Below are 16,435 nucleotides of genomic sequence, written 5' to 3' on the forward strand. Positions count from 1 at the left end.
TTCAACTATATCACTGAAAATACTAGCATGCATCTTTGAAATGTTGCAGGAGCATTACAAAGTCCAAATGTCATTCTTGTAAATACAAATGTTCCAAAGGGACATGTAAATGTGGTATTTTCTTGGTTTTCAAGTGCTATACGAATTTGATGATAACCTGAATATTCATCTAAAAAGTAGTAGTAAGGATGTCCGGCTACTCTTTTTAAGATTTGGTCAAGAAATGGTAATGGAAAATGATCTTTTCTAATGGCTTCATTTAACTTTCTATAATCAATGCACATGCGCCAACTAGATGTAATTCGTGTTGGAATTAATTCATCATTTTCATTTTTAAGAACAGTGATTCCAGATTTTTCAGGCACTACTTGTGTAGGACTTACCCACTTACTATCAGAGATGAGATAGATAATTCCTGCATCAAGTAATTTAAGAACTTCTGTTTTTCCTACTTCTTTCATGTGTGGGTTTAATCTTCTTTGAGGTTGTTGACATGTTTTAGCATTTTCTTCTAAATTGATTCAATGTGTGTAAATTAAAGGATTAATACCTTTAATATCATTTAAAGTCCATCCAATTGCATTTTTATACTTTTTAAGAACAAATAGTAACTTACCTTTTTGGTCGCTTGATAGGGTAGAAGAAATCACAACAAGATAAGTTTGTTATTCTCCAAGATAAGCATACTTCAATCCTCCGGCAAAGGTTTCAATTCTAATTTAGGTGCTTCTTGTTGTTCAGTCTTTTCAATGATTCCAAGCTCGACAAATTTTGATTTCCCATCATCATTTTGTAAAATCTAACAAGAATCAAGCAACAAATTTATATTAGAAGTATCATGTTCAAGTTGCTTATTTGATTCAATTGAATTAACCAAAAAAATTTCACTAAGTGTAAACAAATTCCCTTTTTGAATAGTCTCTTCTATATAAGATTTAAGCAATTCCTTTTGTTCATCAATCTCATCTTCATTCTCATTTTCTTCATTAGGTTGCCTACACATGTTGAAAACATTCAATTCCAGAGTCATATTTCGAAATGACAAATTCATTAAATCATTCCTACAATTAATCAAAGCATTAGCAGTTGCTAAAAATGGTCGACCCAAAATTACATAAATTGGTTTATAATTATTCACAACGGGTTCAATTTCTAAGACAATAAAATCTACAGGGTATATAAATTTATCAATTTGTACTAAAACATCTTCCACTATTCCTTTTGGTGCTTTAATTGATCTATCGACAAGCAAAAGTGTAGTTAAAGTTGATTTTAATTCACCAAGATTAAGTTGAAGATAAACTAAATATGGAAGCAAATTAACACTAGCACCAAGGTCTAACAAAGCATGCTCAATTTTGTGATCTCCAATAATACAAGAAATACTTGGACAACTAGGATTTTTATATTTCAACTTATTATTAGTAGACATAATGGTACTTACTTGTTCAGCCATGAAAACACTCTTTCTTACCTTCAATTTCCTCTTGACAATGCATAAGTCCTTTAAAAATTTGGCATATGAAGGTACCTGCTTCATTGCATCCAACAAAGGAATGTTAACTTTCACTTGCTTAAAGATTTCGTAAATTTCAGAAGAGTGGTTTGATATACTTGGTTTATTCAATGCATGCGGAAATGGTAGTTTAGATGGAATAATAGTTATTTCTTCACTAGGTGTGAGTTTATTTAGTCTTTCCTTACCCTTTGAATTTTCATTGTCTTTATCTTCACAAGTTTTAAGAATAGGTCTATCAATAATCTTACGACTACGAAGAGTTATAACTGACTTGACTTGGTCTATGCGTGAATTTTGTTGAATCTTAAGATTTGGTTGTAGTTAAGTTGGAAATTTTCTTTTTTCTTGAATTGTGAGTGCAGAAGAAATTTTAGCAAGAGTGTCTTTCAAATCATAAAAGGTTTGTGCATTTTTATTGTTAATACCATCTTGCTTCCTAATAAATGAATGCATTGTATCTTCCAAATTTTTCCATGGTGGTGGAACATAGAATGCATAGGGCTGAGCATTTTGAAAATTTTGTGGAAGTGGTGCTTGAGAAGATTGTGCATTATTATTATTCCTCCAATTAAAATTTGGATCATTTCTCCAACCAAGATTATAAGTTTATTAATAGGGATTTGGATTGTTAAAAGTGTTAATGGCATTAGCTTGATCATGCAAACATTGTTTAAGTGCAGGCAAAGTAGGACAATCTTGAGTGAAATAATCATTAGAATTATAAATATCACATGCAATTTCTTGAATAAATTTTACTTGATCACTCTTTTTATTCTCCAAAGCTTCAACCTTCCTAACCAAGGATGTAAATTTTGCTTGTAAATCATGATCTTTCCTAAGGTTATAGATTTCTCCACTAGATGGAGATGGTTGTGGTTTATTTGTCAATTTAAAAGTGCCAACAATATCTCAATGTTGAGCATTTTCAACTAGTTGGTCAAGGTAATCTAGTGCATTTTCAGGATTTTTATCTCTAAATTCACCATTACACATCATTCTACAACTTGTCTACTTTTGGGAGTTAAGCCCTCATAGAAATAAGTGACCAATCGCCAAGTTTCAAAACCATGGTGTGGACATATGTTAAGCAATTCTTTAAATATATCCCAACATTGGTATAATGTTTCTCCATTTTTTTGAGTGAAAGAATTGATTTGCCTTTTAAAAGAATTAGTTCTATGAGGTACAAAGAATTTTTTCAAAAACTATTCTTGCATGTATTTTCAAGTTCTTATTAATCCAAATCTAAGGTTTTGTAGCCAAGTTTTAACTTTATCTTTTAATGAAAAAGGAAAAAGCTTTAATCTAATTATGTTTATGCCACAATTTTGCTCCGTGTATGTATTACAAACTTCCTCAAAATCTCTTAGATACAGTTATGGATTCTCAAATTCTAAACTATGAAATATTGGTAAAAGTTGGATAATACTTGGTTTGAAGTTGAATCGAGATTTTTTTGGAGGAAATATTATACACGATGGTGCTCCAGTTCTCATTGGATTCATGTAGTCTCTCAAAGTTCTTGGTTGATTCTGATCATGTTGAGATTGATTGTCTCCCTGATCAATTAGAGGATTAAGTTGGCCCAAAATGTTTTCGTCTTGGATCTCGTCTATGATTGGTGGCGGTGATTGAAATCTACGAATTAACCTGCCACTTAAAACTCGAGACCAACGTCTCATGCAATAATGATGATGATGATGTGAGTGTGTGAAATTATGTTCTAAAGATGACATACAAACAAATGAATAACATAAAAAAAATTGCACAAATTGAAAAAAATGAAAATTAAACAAGATAAATGTATAAGAAAAAAATGCAAAATAAAAATAAATAAACTGAAAATTAACTAACTGAAATTAAAATAACTAAATAAATATTAAAATAAACATATAAACAAAGTAAATGCCAAAAAGCAAAATAAAATAAATGAGAAAATTAAATTGTAGAAATAAAAAAAAAGGAAAGAAAGAAAGAAAGAAAATAAATAATTATCTCAAAGTGTAAACTTTTTTTTTTCAAATTTTAAAAATTACCAACCAATTAAGTGATTAATTCAAACTAATGGGCATTCGTAGTAATTTATAAAGTCAATATTCTTTTTATTAAGTCCAAATAAGGTCCAAAGAAGTTCAAATTGTAGGTCCGAATTTGAGAATTATGGGAAATATTGGCTTGGGACCTATTCAAAAACCTTTTGTAATTTTGTGGTCAAACTGTAATTATGAGAAGAATGGGCTTGAAGCAAAGATCTTTGGGGTGAAATTGAAATTCTGAATGATTTGAAGAGTAGAACAAACTTTAAGAAAAGAAAAAGGGGGTAAATGAAAATTCACACAAAAAGTTTAAAAAAAAGATAAAATAAAATAAAATAAATATTTCTCCCCGGCAACGGCGCCAAAAACTTGGCACGACTTAAAAGTGTTCAATTTACTCACAAATATAAGAGTGCCTAATTATACTATAACTCGGTGAGTGCAAGGTCGATTCACAGAAAATGAATTTAATTTGTTTATTTGAGTTTATCTAAAAAAATGAAAAAAATAAAAATTTAAATATATGAATTTTAATTTGAGAAAATTATGAAATTAAATTAGTTAGGGTTATGGACCCACTGTTAGTAATAAATATAATTTAATAAATTCTTTTTATTTTTATTTTATTACTTAAAAGATTAATTGTATAAATTACAATTATTTTTCCATTAATTTTATTATGGATTAAGTACTTAATGTGACAAAACTTAACTTGTCTACAATAAATCAAAATATCATTTTACCATACTTTATACTAAGATATAAAGAATTCATTGTGCCAAACTCTTATGTTTGTCTACAATAAATCAAAATTTCAAAATGTAAAATATGGATAAAATTAAATAGAAAATAATTTATTTTATATAATTAAAAATAGAATTTGATTAAGTCATATTTTTTTATTTAGAGTTTCACCTTCCCTTAACTATTAGTATTTACCTAAACATATTTGAAATAAAGGAAATTATTAAAATTAAAAAATACATAAAAAATAGTATTTGAAAATTGAAATAAAACTAATTTTATTTATTAAAAATATATTACAAAGAGAGATGAGAAGAAGAATTTGAGGGGAAAGAATAGAAGAAAATGTGTGGAGAGGTGTGTTTCCCTCTCTATTTATACTAATACAAGATTAATCCACACCGCGCGAATAAATAAAAAAATTACATCTTAGCCTTACATTTGTCTCACTAACAAAATATAAATCTAACCTAATCCACTCAAGCACATCCAACACATTCCACTAACAATTACAATACCTAACATAGTAAAAACTTATAATTTCACAATTACCATATTTACAGTGGTAAAAACTTATAAATTTACAACAAAAGTGATGGATCCTCCTCCACAATAATATAATTTCTCGGACTTCCGAAATCTAAATTTGACATCCGTACATTTATTTGGAGCCTTAAGTTGTGTGAAATTATTAATTTTACTTAATAAACACACAAAAATACACAAAATCAAATATTTAGAAAAACAATTAAAAGTTCATAATATGTTACATAATTACAAATGTAAATTATATTATAAGCACATAATAACATTTTTACTCCTTAATAAACATATAATTTTTAACACTAATCACTTCCTGTTGAAATTTTAATGGTATTTCAAAGGGAAAATATCCATCATCCACCCATTTTTTCCAAAGTTTTCAAAAATACACAATTCTTTTTCTTTTTCTTTTTTTGCTAAAGTTCCATCGTCCACCTAAAGTTACATTTTGTTTCATTTTTCCACTTCTGTTTGGAATCCGTTAAGAAAACTAACAGAAACTTAAAAAAATGACCATTTTACCCCCCAAAACGAAAATATAATTTCACCCTAAAAATTACCAAAAATAAATCTAATTATTTTCCTCATCGGTTAATAAAGAAATTAATTCCATAACCATCAAATGCAGAGTTTTTTTAAAAAATATGTTTGTAATTAGAATGCTAAATTATAACAGTAGTATTAAAAATAGCTCAATCTCGCAAACCATCAATTGAATTTAAGATAAGTAGAGTTTTATTATTCATTGAGTTATAATCTCTAATAGTTAAGATTTTTTTGTACTTCATTAACGTACCAATAATGATATTCATCATTAAATCTTATTATTTTTGGCATTTTTAGGGTGAAATTGTAATTTTCGTTTTGGGGGTAAAATGGTCATTTTTTAAAGTTTCTGTTAGTTTTCTTAATGGATTCCAAACTGAAGTGGAAAAGTGAAACAAAATGTAACTTTAGGTGGATTCCAGAAAAAAAAATTATGTATTTTTGAAAAAATTGGTGGACGGTGGATATTTTCCCTATTTCAAAATAGTATTGGATGAACAGTACTAATGAATAGTGACATGAACAGTACCAACAATTACTATTCTTATTTTGGACTTTCAGAAAGTAATATTGGTTCATGTTTCCAAGATTCTTAAGACCAATTTTATGAGTTTTGATTATTGCTTCAATTACAATACGCAAACATATTGCTTATGATCTTTTATTATTGTAAGAAACTAGAATATCCTATAAGAAAATAGGAAGACATCTTATGAGTTGTGGAGAGGCTATAAATCTTACTTATCATTATCAAAGTGTGGGGGTGCCTTGCAAAGTTCTTAAAACCTAATCTTAAAGGGTCTATGCCCATAATAGTGTTACTTATATGTTGGTTCTTCAAAATGAAGGACATTCATTTGAGGCAGATACCATCATTAAGTCCAAGAATGCTGATTCTTTAAATCTATTTTATTAAGAAAGCTAACATTGGTTACTTATCCTGGAAAGAGTCAATTAGTGATCCTTTTGAGTGTTCAGATCTTGAACATAGGAGAAGTAAATAGATGAGAATGATCACTAGTTTTACTGGAGACTTCTATGTTTTTCTTTACCAAGAATGATCCTCAGGCTTTCAAAGAAGTATGACTTCTCGAGATGCACCTCTATGGAGAGAGGCAATCAACAGTGAGTTAGATTCCAAAATAAGCAGTCATGTATGAAAATTAGTTGTTTTGCTTTTAGATACAGAACGTTTTGGGTGGAAATAAAATTTTCAAAGAAAATTGAAATTTGATGGATCAATTGATAAATATAAGGCAATATAAGTTGTGAAAGGGTTCTCATAAAAGAAAGACATAAATTATTTTGATACCTATGCTCTTTTAATACAAATTGCATCCATTAGAGATTTGATTGCACTAGTTGCAATTAAGAATTGACACATTTATTAGATGGATGTCAAAACTGCTTATCTGAAAGTAGACCTAGATGTGGAAATCTACAAATGTCAACTAGACGGTTGTGTAGTTCCATGTACTGAGCAAATGGTATATAAATTGGTTTAAGTCATTATATGGCTTAAAACAAGCACCAAAACAGTGGCATGAGAAGTTTGATAAAGTATTAGTATTAAATAGATATGCAAATGAGATTAAGAAGATGTTGGCTTCTAATTTTGATTTGAAAAATATGGGAGAAGCTGATGTTATATTAGGCATCAAAATCACTAAGATTAGTTATGGTCGCATGTTGTCACAAGAACATTATGTTGAGAAGGTTTAGTTATTATGATGGGAAATCAATCATTACATGATATGATGCAAATATCGGCCTTAAGAAAAACCTAGAACATAGTATTGATCAATTGAAATATGTCAAAATCATTAGTAGCCTAATATACTTGATGAATAGTACATGCCTGATGTTTGATTACCATAGATAGACTTATAAAATATTTAAGACACACTATTTATTCTGGACTTAACTATAGTAAATCTCCATCTGTGCTAGAAGGGTATAGTAATGCAAATTCAATTTCAGGATAAGATGAAATCAAACCCACTAGTGGTTATAAATTTACACTTGATGGAGGAGTGTGTCTTAGAAATCTTCCAAACGAATGCGTTTAGCTCGTTCTACCATGGAGTCCGAGCTAGTTGCCTAAGAGAAGGTATATACTCAGGTTGAGTGGTTAAGAAACTTCTTAGTAAATCTTCCCATTAATGTTTATCCTTCTATTTATGTGTGATTATATTGTGATTGCCAAGCTGATATTATCAAGGGAAAAAGATAAGATATAAAATAGGAAAAGCAAATAAATTCATTTGAGATATAATATTCTTGTGCAGTTGCTCGAATATGAGGTCCTTAGCCTAGATTGTGCTGTTAAAGTCAAATTTGGCCAATTTATTTACTAAACAACCAGATATAAGGTTAGTGTAATTACGTTGAAGGGGATGAGACTTCTGTCTAAAAGAAAAGACTAGAGTGATGGTAATCTTACCTATGTGATTAGAGTTCCCATGATATAGGCTCATAAGGGCAATAACAAGTCACTTGTTGTCTTATGGCACTATTGATTTATTTATTTAAGTTTTTAATGCCAACATATTGTATGGTAGTGTCTCAAAACTAAATTACTATCTAAGCAATCTAAGAGGGGGGTGAATTGAGTTTCTAAAAATTATGCAATGCTTGAACAAAATTTAATGCAAATCTTTAAACGAATTTAAAACAATAATAAATAAATCAACCAAAATGTAAAAAGATAAGGGAAGAGAGATTCAAACACATATATTTTTACATGGTTCGGCCAACCTTGCCTTTGTCCACGCCTCTAAGCTCACTAGGCTTGAGAATTCCACTAGTCAAGCCTCCAAGGTTGCAAGAACACTTACAATTGACTTCATAGGTGTCAATCAACCTTTACACCAAGAGATTATCCACAATCTCTTTACCCAAGTGTATCCCAAACTTACAATCATTCAAAACAAAGATTACAAAAGTGTTTTTCTCTCACACAAAATATATGATTACAAATATATCCTCAATGTGTGAATAAATGAAACAAGAACAAATTTAAAGCTCAATGAATATTGTATTCTCGATTACAAGCTCAATGATAACGTTGTGATCAACCCTTGTTTGAATTTGATTGAGCTTATTTATAGTTGGAGCTTAAAAATAGCCGTTATTGACTTTCTGCCCGAAATCGGATCACCGTTAACAGTTATCGGTTAATCGTTTTTACTGGTCCAAGTGACCATTGAGCTGAAATTTAAATAAATGGTTGACTGTTTGCCACTATCGGTTCGCCGTTAATTTCTAGAGACCTGAAAAATAAAATTTGGCTATTCGCTCTTACTAAACAGTTTAAGCTTAGCATGGAATGACATTCTGGAAATTATCGGTTAGTCATTTGAAGTAAACGGTTCGCCGGTTATTTTTAGTAACCTGCAAAACAAAATAAGCTTATCTGTTTTCGTTAAAATGGTTCAAGACTAGCACAAAATTCCATTCTGGAAATTATTGGTTAACCGATTGATATAAACGATTCGCTGTTTAATTCTAGTAACTTGCAAAACACACTAGCCTTATCCGTTTTTGCTCAACGGTTCAAGCTTAAGGATTTATCTCTCTCTGAAAATTATCGGTTAACCATTTGAAAGCTAATGGTTCACCGTTTACTTCCAGAATCACAATTTTAATAGAATTTTGAAGGGAATGATTTTCCGATTAAAGTTAACAATTATCCATATTTCATGAACATATTTAGAAATATTATACGACTTTTAAGAAATTGTTTATCAATGAAAACTCCAACATTTTCATCAAAAACATATAAAGTTTGTTATCATCAAAATCAATACTATAGACATATATGTTAACAATCTCCCCCTTTTTGATGATGACAAACTTTCCAACATTTTTACTCCCCCTAAATGTATGGCCAATCAAATTTTTAACCAAATCAATTTTTAGCCAAAATAAATTTTTCAAAAACATATCATATTTATCTCCCCCTTCATCATAAAAAAGAAAAGGTAGAAAAGTACAATTTGAACATGATTATTAAAAATAGCGAGACGAAGATATTACCCATTTTGTGCGAGCAAAAATTTCGACAAAGTCTCCCCTTGAAAATGAACATATCCTCAAATACAAAATATGGTTAAAACACTTCTATATAAGTTTAAACAATTATCACAAGCCAACAACTTATGCAATTCATTAAGCAACACACATATAGCCATCCATCATCAAAATCATCAAGAAATAATTATGTAATCCAAAAAGTAAGACATATGTCAAAACACACATATAAACATAACATGAAATGTATATGTGAAAAATAGAGTCAGAAACTAAGAAGGAGGCGGCAAAGAGGAACTACCAAGGTCGTATCCAAAATATCAAAGGATGTGTCACTGTCCAACAATGAGTTCGAATTGCTAGTCTATACACTACTGCTGAAAGGTCTGAAATTGGGATTGGAGCTACTATTGTTGCATGGAGAGAGTATCCATTTTGTCGAGGATCTGCTGCTGCTCGGAAAGTCTGCGAACATCATCAACCAACTTCTGCAGGGTATCCGAAGCTGGTAGCTGCTCTGGAGCTGGTGACGGCTCTAGAACTGGAGGGTGATAAGTGTCCATCTCACGCTCCTCAATGTCAAAATAGGCTGGAGGCTGGGATACAGACCTACGAAGATGAGGTGAAGGATGAGCTCCTAGCCTAAAATCGGGAAACTAATCGGGAGAATAAACATCATTAAGCATGCGATCATCTTCTGAAGCAACAAGAGTGTCTTGGTTATTAGAATTTGAAGTCTTGATCTATTCACCGTTCTTCCGAGAAAAGCCAATGCTCGTCATAGCTTCTGGACCAATCCGTTTAGTCTCCGTATAAACGGTATCCCAACGAGGCACTTGAAAGTGTCGTAGTATCTTCGAAATAATATTATCATATGGGAGCAAACGGTGGTTAAACGCAGGAGTACTCAACATGTGCCTCAAAATGACATACCCAAGGTTAATCGGTCTCTCCGTAATAAGACTATCCAATAACCCGACATCCAACCTCGTTACCTCATCCGAATGACCCTTCCTATAAGTGATAATATGTTGTAAAATAATGTGGAGGATTCGAACTTGCAAACACTATAATTGTGACCGGAAAGGAATAGCACAAATATCACATGTAAGATCTCAACGCCGACAAATGTTTTGAACACTATCATTATGAGCAAAGTCAGCAAACGAGAGGGCGTCCCTAGATTTATAAATCTTATGATCAGCATTCAGAATTCCTAGGATATTGGTTAAGTCCTTAACATCAAATTCAATAGGAGCACCCCCAACATGAGTAACTATCATATCTAATCTAGTTGCGGAAATTTCCATGTTCGAGTAGAAAACACAGACTAGATTAGAATATACCCGGTCATTAAAATCTATAGCAGACTCCCAAGGTAGTAGCATGTTTCTAAACTTTTACTGCATAAAATTAACTCTCTAAAATCCTCCAAATCTATATAATAAGAATCGAGTACCTTTCGTCCCATGAAGCGGTTGGTCATCGGAGCTGTGAGAAAGTGGATTCTTTCGAATTCAGAGGTTTCCCGTGGTGGTATTGGATTCCTACTGGGAGCACCTTTTCTCTTCTGAGTCCGTCTAGATGATTCCGCCATGGATACTCTTGAGGAAATGGGGAATTTTTGAAAAAAAATGAAGATAAAGAGAATGGAACTGATTAAAGATATATTTAAGATTAGAGGATATGATTGGGAGGCTCAATTTAGTCAAAAGAGAACAAAAATCCGGCCAAAATTGAAGAAACTCGTTTGGTTGTCCTTAGGGTTTTGATTTGGGAATTTTAGATTTGGGCCTTGATTTGTTGTTTTGAATCGGTAAAAGTAGTCTAATGATGTTTAGAAATGTTTATATCGGAGTAATTTGACAGGAAAAATCAAGAAAAATAAAGAATTTGAGAGAGAGAAAGCTTGGCTTTCTCGGTTATGGAGAAAACAATGAGAGGGTAAATGAAGCTGAAGAAGAAATCCTTGGAACAATTTTCTGTAAAATTCCACATGAATCAGCGAACCAATAAATTCCAGAGAGCACTTAATAGAAAATGGTTAACCGATAGTCATGAACAGTGAAAGAGTAAAATTCCAGTGATCTCTCTGTTTTTAATTGGTGTACCGTTTTCAACAAACGGTTTGTCGATAATTTGCAGACATTATTTCCTAGTTTCTGGATTAAACGGTAACCTGTTTATTGCAAAATGGTTAGCCGTTTATTTTGACTATGATTTCGCACATTTATTTTAATTTTTGGCCAACAAATAATACATTTCAAGATCATTTCATTGATCCAAAATGTTTTAAGGGCCAGTTTAATGCATGGTGCATGAACTCACATGTTTTCAAACAATCAATTCATAAGTATTCAACAATTAATAATTCAAAAACATCACTTATATATCATGCTCAAACACTAAATAAACATAAAAAATCATCAATCAATTAATCTTGATAGTCTCAATAACATGATTAGAGATATTAATGTTAAAATTTCATCATCCCAAGTTCATGCCGAATTTTTAAAAATTGATCTTTGCAAAGAGGTTTTCTAAATATATCGGCAAGTTGTTTTTCCGTAGAGATAAACTCTGATGCAATATCTCATTTTTTAACATGATCTCTCAAGAAATGATGACTAATTTCTATATGCTTGGTTCTAGAGTGTTGAATGAGATTCTTTGATAGATTTATAGCACATTTTTATCACACTTGATAGGAATTTGTTCAAGATTAATGTTATAGTCTCTAAGTGTTTGTTTCATCCAAAGGGCTTGTGCACAACAACTACTTAAGGCAATATATTCAGCCTCGGTGGTTAAGAGTACAACTGAATTTAGTTTCTTACTAAACCACGAAACAAGTGAATGACTTAGTAAATGGCAAGTTCCACTAGTACTTTTCCTATCGACTTTGTAACTGGCAAAATCTACATCCGAATAACAAGTTAAATCTATATGAGTTCCTCTAGGATACTGAAGGCCAAGATCTATAGTTCCACTCAAATAACGAAAAATTCTTTTCACAGCAAGTAAATGAAATTCCTTGGGACATGATTGAATTCTTGCACACAAACATACACTAAACATGATATCAGGTCTAATAGCGGTTAAGTAAAGTAAAGAGCCGATCATACCTCGATACATTTTGATATCAACTTGTTTGCCTTTTTCATCTTTGTCAAGCTTGATTGTTCTGCTCATTGGAGTGCTCTTGTTCTTTAAGTCATCAATGCCAAATCTCTCGAGTAGGTCTTTCACATACTTGACTTGATTTATGATAATTCCTTCCTCATTTTGTTTTATTTGCAGCCCAAGGAAGTACTTCAACTCTCTCATCATACTCATCTCAAATTCTTTACTTATACAAGATGAAAATTCTTTACACAACAATTCATTAGTAGAACCAAAGATAATATCATCAATATAAATTTCAATAATAAGTATATCTTGGTTCTTATACTTAACAAGAGAGTAGTATTTGTTTTACCCATCGAAAAACCATTATCTAATAAGAAAATTTTAAGCCTATCATACCGTACTCTAGGTGTTTGTTTTAATCCATACAATGCTTTTGACAACTTATAAATATGATCTGAAATTTTTTCATTTTCAAAATCAGGGGATAGTTTCACATACCCTTCTCTATAATATAACCATTTAAAAAAGTATTTTTGACATCCATTTGAAATAAAATGAAATATTTATGACATGCAAAGGTTAAGAGCATCCTAATGGATTCTAGTCTAACTAGAGGTGCAAATGTTTCATTAAAATCAATTCCCTCTTCTTGGTTGTAACCTTGAGCCACTAATCTAGCTTTATTCTTTACAACCACACCGGATTCATCCATTTTTTTTTCTAAATACCCATTTAGTGCCTATAATGGATTTATGTTCTGTTTAGGAACTAATTCCTACACATTGTTTCTCTCAAATTGATTCAACTCCTCTTGCATTGCCAAAATCCAAGATTCATCATTTTTCGCATCCGCAAACAATTTTGGTTCAACTTGAGATATGAATGCAACATGTTCACAAGTATTTCTAAATGATGATCTAGTTGTTACTTCTCGTGAGGGATCTCCTAAGATTAAGACTTCATGATGAGAAAAAACATACATTTACTCATTGGGAAGCGATTGACAAGTACATTCATTTTTCTCTGCATTTGTTTCTTCATATTGCTCCTCTTGATTTCCATGTGGTGCATCCTTTTGGTTATCCTTTGATGACTTTTCTTGTAGTTCTTCATCTGCATCATTATCAACAACAACTTTCTCCGTAGAGGAGGGATTAGATTAATCAAATGTAACATGTATAGACTCTTCCACAATTAGAGTTCTTTTGTTATAAACTCTATAGGCTTTACTTGAGTTTGAATACATAAGAAAGATGCCAACATCAGATTTTGGATCAAATTTGCCAAGATTATCTTTTGTGTTCAAAATAAAACATTTACATCCAAAACTTTTGAAATAACCAATGTTGGGTTTTCTACCTTTCCAAAGCTCATAGAGAGTTTTATTAAGATGAGGTCTAATTAACACACAATTTGAAACATAACAAATAGTATTGACGGCCTCAGCCCAAAAATAGTTAGGCAAAGAATTTTCATTCAACATAGTCCTAGCCATTTCTTGAATCAACATATTCTTTCACTCAACAACTCCATTTTGTTGTGGAGTTCTAGGTGATGAAAATTGATGCACAATGCCTAAATTATTGCAAAAGGTTTCAAATGCATGATTTTCAAACTCTCCTCCATGATCACTCTTAATGCATGGAATACTATACCCTTTTTCATTTTGAATTTTCTTACAAAACACTTTAAACGCATCAAGAGCATCATCCTTATTAGCTAAGAATAATACCCATGTATATCTTGAAAAATCATCAACAATTACAAAAGCATAATACTTCCCACTCAAGCTAGCATACCTTGAAGGTCCAAATAAGTATATGTGAAGTAGTTGAAGAGGTTTTAAAGTAGAAATATGAGTTTTTCTTTTAAAAAAGGTTTTGATTTGTTTACCAAATTGAAATTCCTCATAAATGCTGTCTTTTTGAAAACTGATTTTTGGAAGACCTTTAATTAAATCATTTTTGGAAATCTTTGAAATTAAATCCATGTTTGCATGTCCTAGTCTTCTATGCCATAACCAACCATCATCATGTAATACAGAAAAACATTTATCATGTGTAAATGCACAATCTATATCAATGGTATAAACATTAACACATCTATTTCCTACAAATAAAATCTTGCCATCACATGCATTCTCAATAACACATCTAGTCTTATCAAACAACTTTATAACTCTTATCACATAATTGACTAATGCTAAGCAAATTGTGTTTCAAGTTTTCAACTAAACACACATTTTCAATAAAAGTAGAGGATACATTACCGATATTTCCAATACCAATGATCTTTCCTTTTGAATTATCTCCAAAGGAAATGTTTCCACTCGATCTTGGTAAAACTTAAAAACCAAGAGTAATTCCCTGTCATGTGTCTTGAACATCCATTGTCCAAGTACCACTTATTTTTCCTTTTCTTTGATCCCTGCAGAAAAAGTTTCTAAATTTTAGGTACCTAAAACTTCTTGGGTCCTTAAGTGTTAGCAATGGTTCCTTTTAGAACCCAAACACATTTCACACCATAATATACATTTATTTTCATTGGACATCTATTTTTCATGTGACCATCTTGATTACAATAATAACATACAACATGATTGTTAATGGAGGTACTCTTCTCAAAGTAATTTTTATAATACTTTTATTTCAAATTTGGCTTATAGTCAATACCTCTTTTGTCAAACATACGGTTTTGTGAATTAAGCAAGTTATCCAACATCTTTTGCCATTTGTGAATTTTAGCATAATTTCATTTAGCTCATTATTCTTCTTCGTAAGCACTTCATTCTCTTTTATCAATTCATCTACATTTGATTTTTCATACTCATATGAAGTACTTTGTTTACCTTTAAAAGATGCAACCTTATCAGGTAACATTTTATTCTCTAACTCTAATTATTTTATCTTCTCATTCAAAGAATCATTGCATTTTTCTAGGGCATCCTTTTCATTTGTAAGTTCTACCATTTTCTTTTTAAGGCATGCATTCTTTTTACCAATTTTTATCCATTCGTCATACAATTTTTTAAAAGCATTATGTAACTCATCATATGTTGGAAGATCACTTACCTCATCAAGTTCATCAAATGATTCTTCCCCAATTGCCATGAGAGCTAGATTTGCCATCTCTTAATGCTCTTCATCGTCACTTATTTCCTCATCGCTATCATCCTATATGACTACCATTGCTTTCTTTTTTAGCTTGTTGAGAATAGGACATTCTGACCATATATGTTCAGGCCTTTTGCATTCATAGCAATTAATTGGCTCCTTCTTCTCATTTTGATTCTTGAAGTTTCTGAACTTTCTCCACTCACTAGTTTTCTTGTAGAATTTTCTGAATCTTCTAGTTAGCATCGTACCGGGGTTTAGCGACCAAACCCTTTCCTCACCACTCTTATGTTTTGAAGCATTGAGAGCAATATTTTTCTTATTCTCCTCATGCCCTTTTTTCTGATGTCAAGTCTTCTTCATATGAAATGAGAGAGTCAATTAAATCATCAGTAGGTAGAGTATTTAAATTTTTTGCTTCTTCAATAGTAGTCCTCTTAGGTCTCCATTCTTTTGGAAGTGACCTAATGATTTTCTTAACTTTCTTGCTATTTGAAAAAAACTTTCCTAGGGCTCCAGGGTGTGGACTATGTCTGTAAATCGTGTATACATAGGATACACACTTTCATTTTGTTCTATTTCGAACATTTCATATTGACGAGTGTATCTACCGATTTTAGACTCTTTAACTTGATTTGTCGCTTCATAGACAACCTCAAGTTTATTACATATTTCTTAAGCACTCTCACAGCTAGATACTTTATGAATTTTTTTTTATCAAGAGCACAAAACAAAGCGTTCATTGCGTTCGAGTTTAAAGACATTTTTTCTTT

Source organism: Citrus clementina, unplaced genomic scaffold (assembly GCF_000493195.1).
Source record: "Citrus clementina cultivar Clemenules unplaced genomic scaffold, Citrus_clementina_v1.0 scaffold_9, whole genome shotgun sequence".
Classification (NCBI taxonomy): domain Eukaryota; kingdom Viridiplantae; phylum Streptophyta; class Magnoliopsida; order Sapindales; family Rutaceae; genus Citrus; species Citrus x clementina.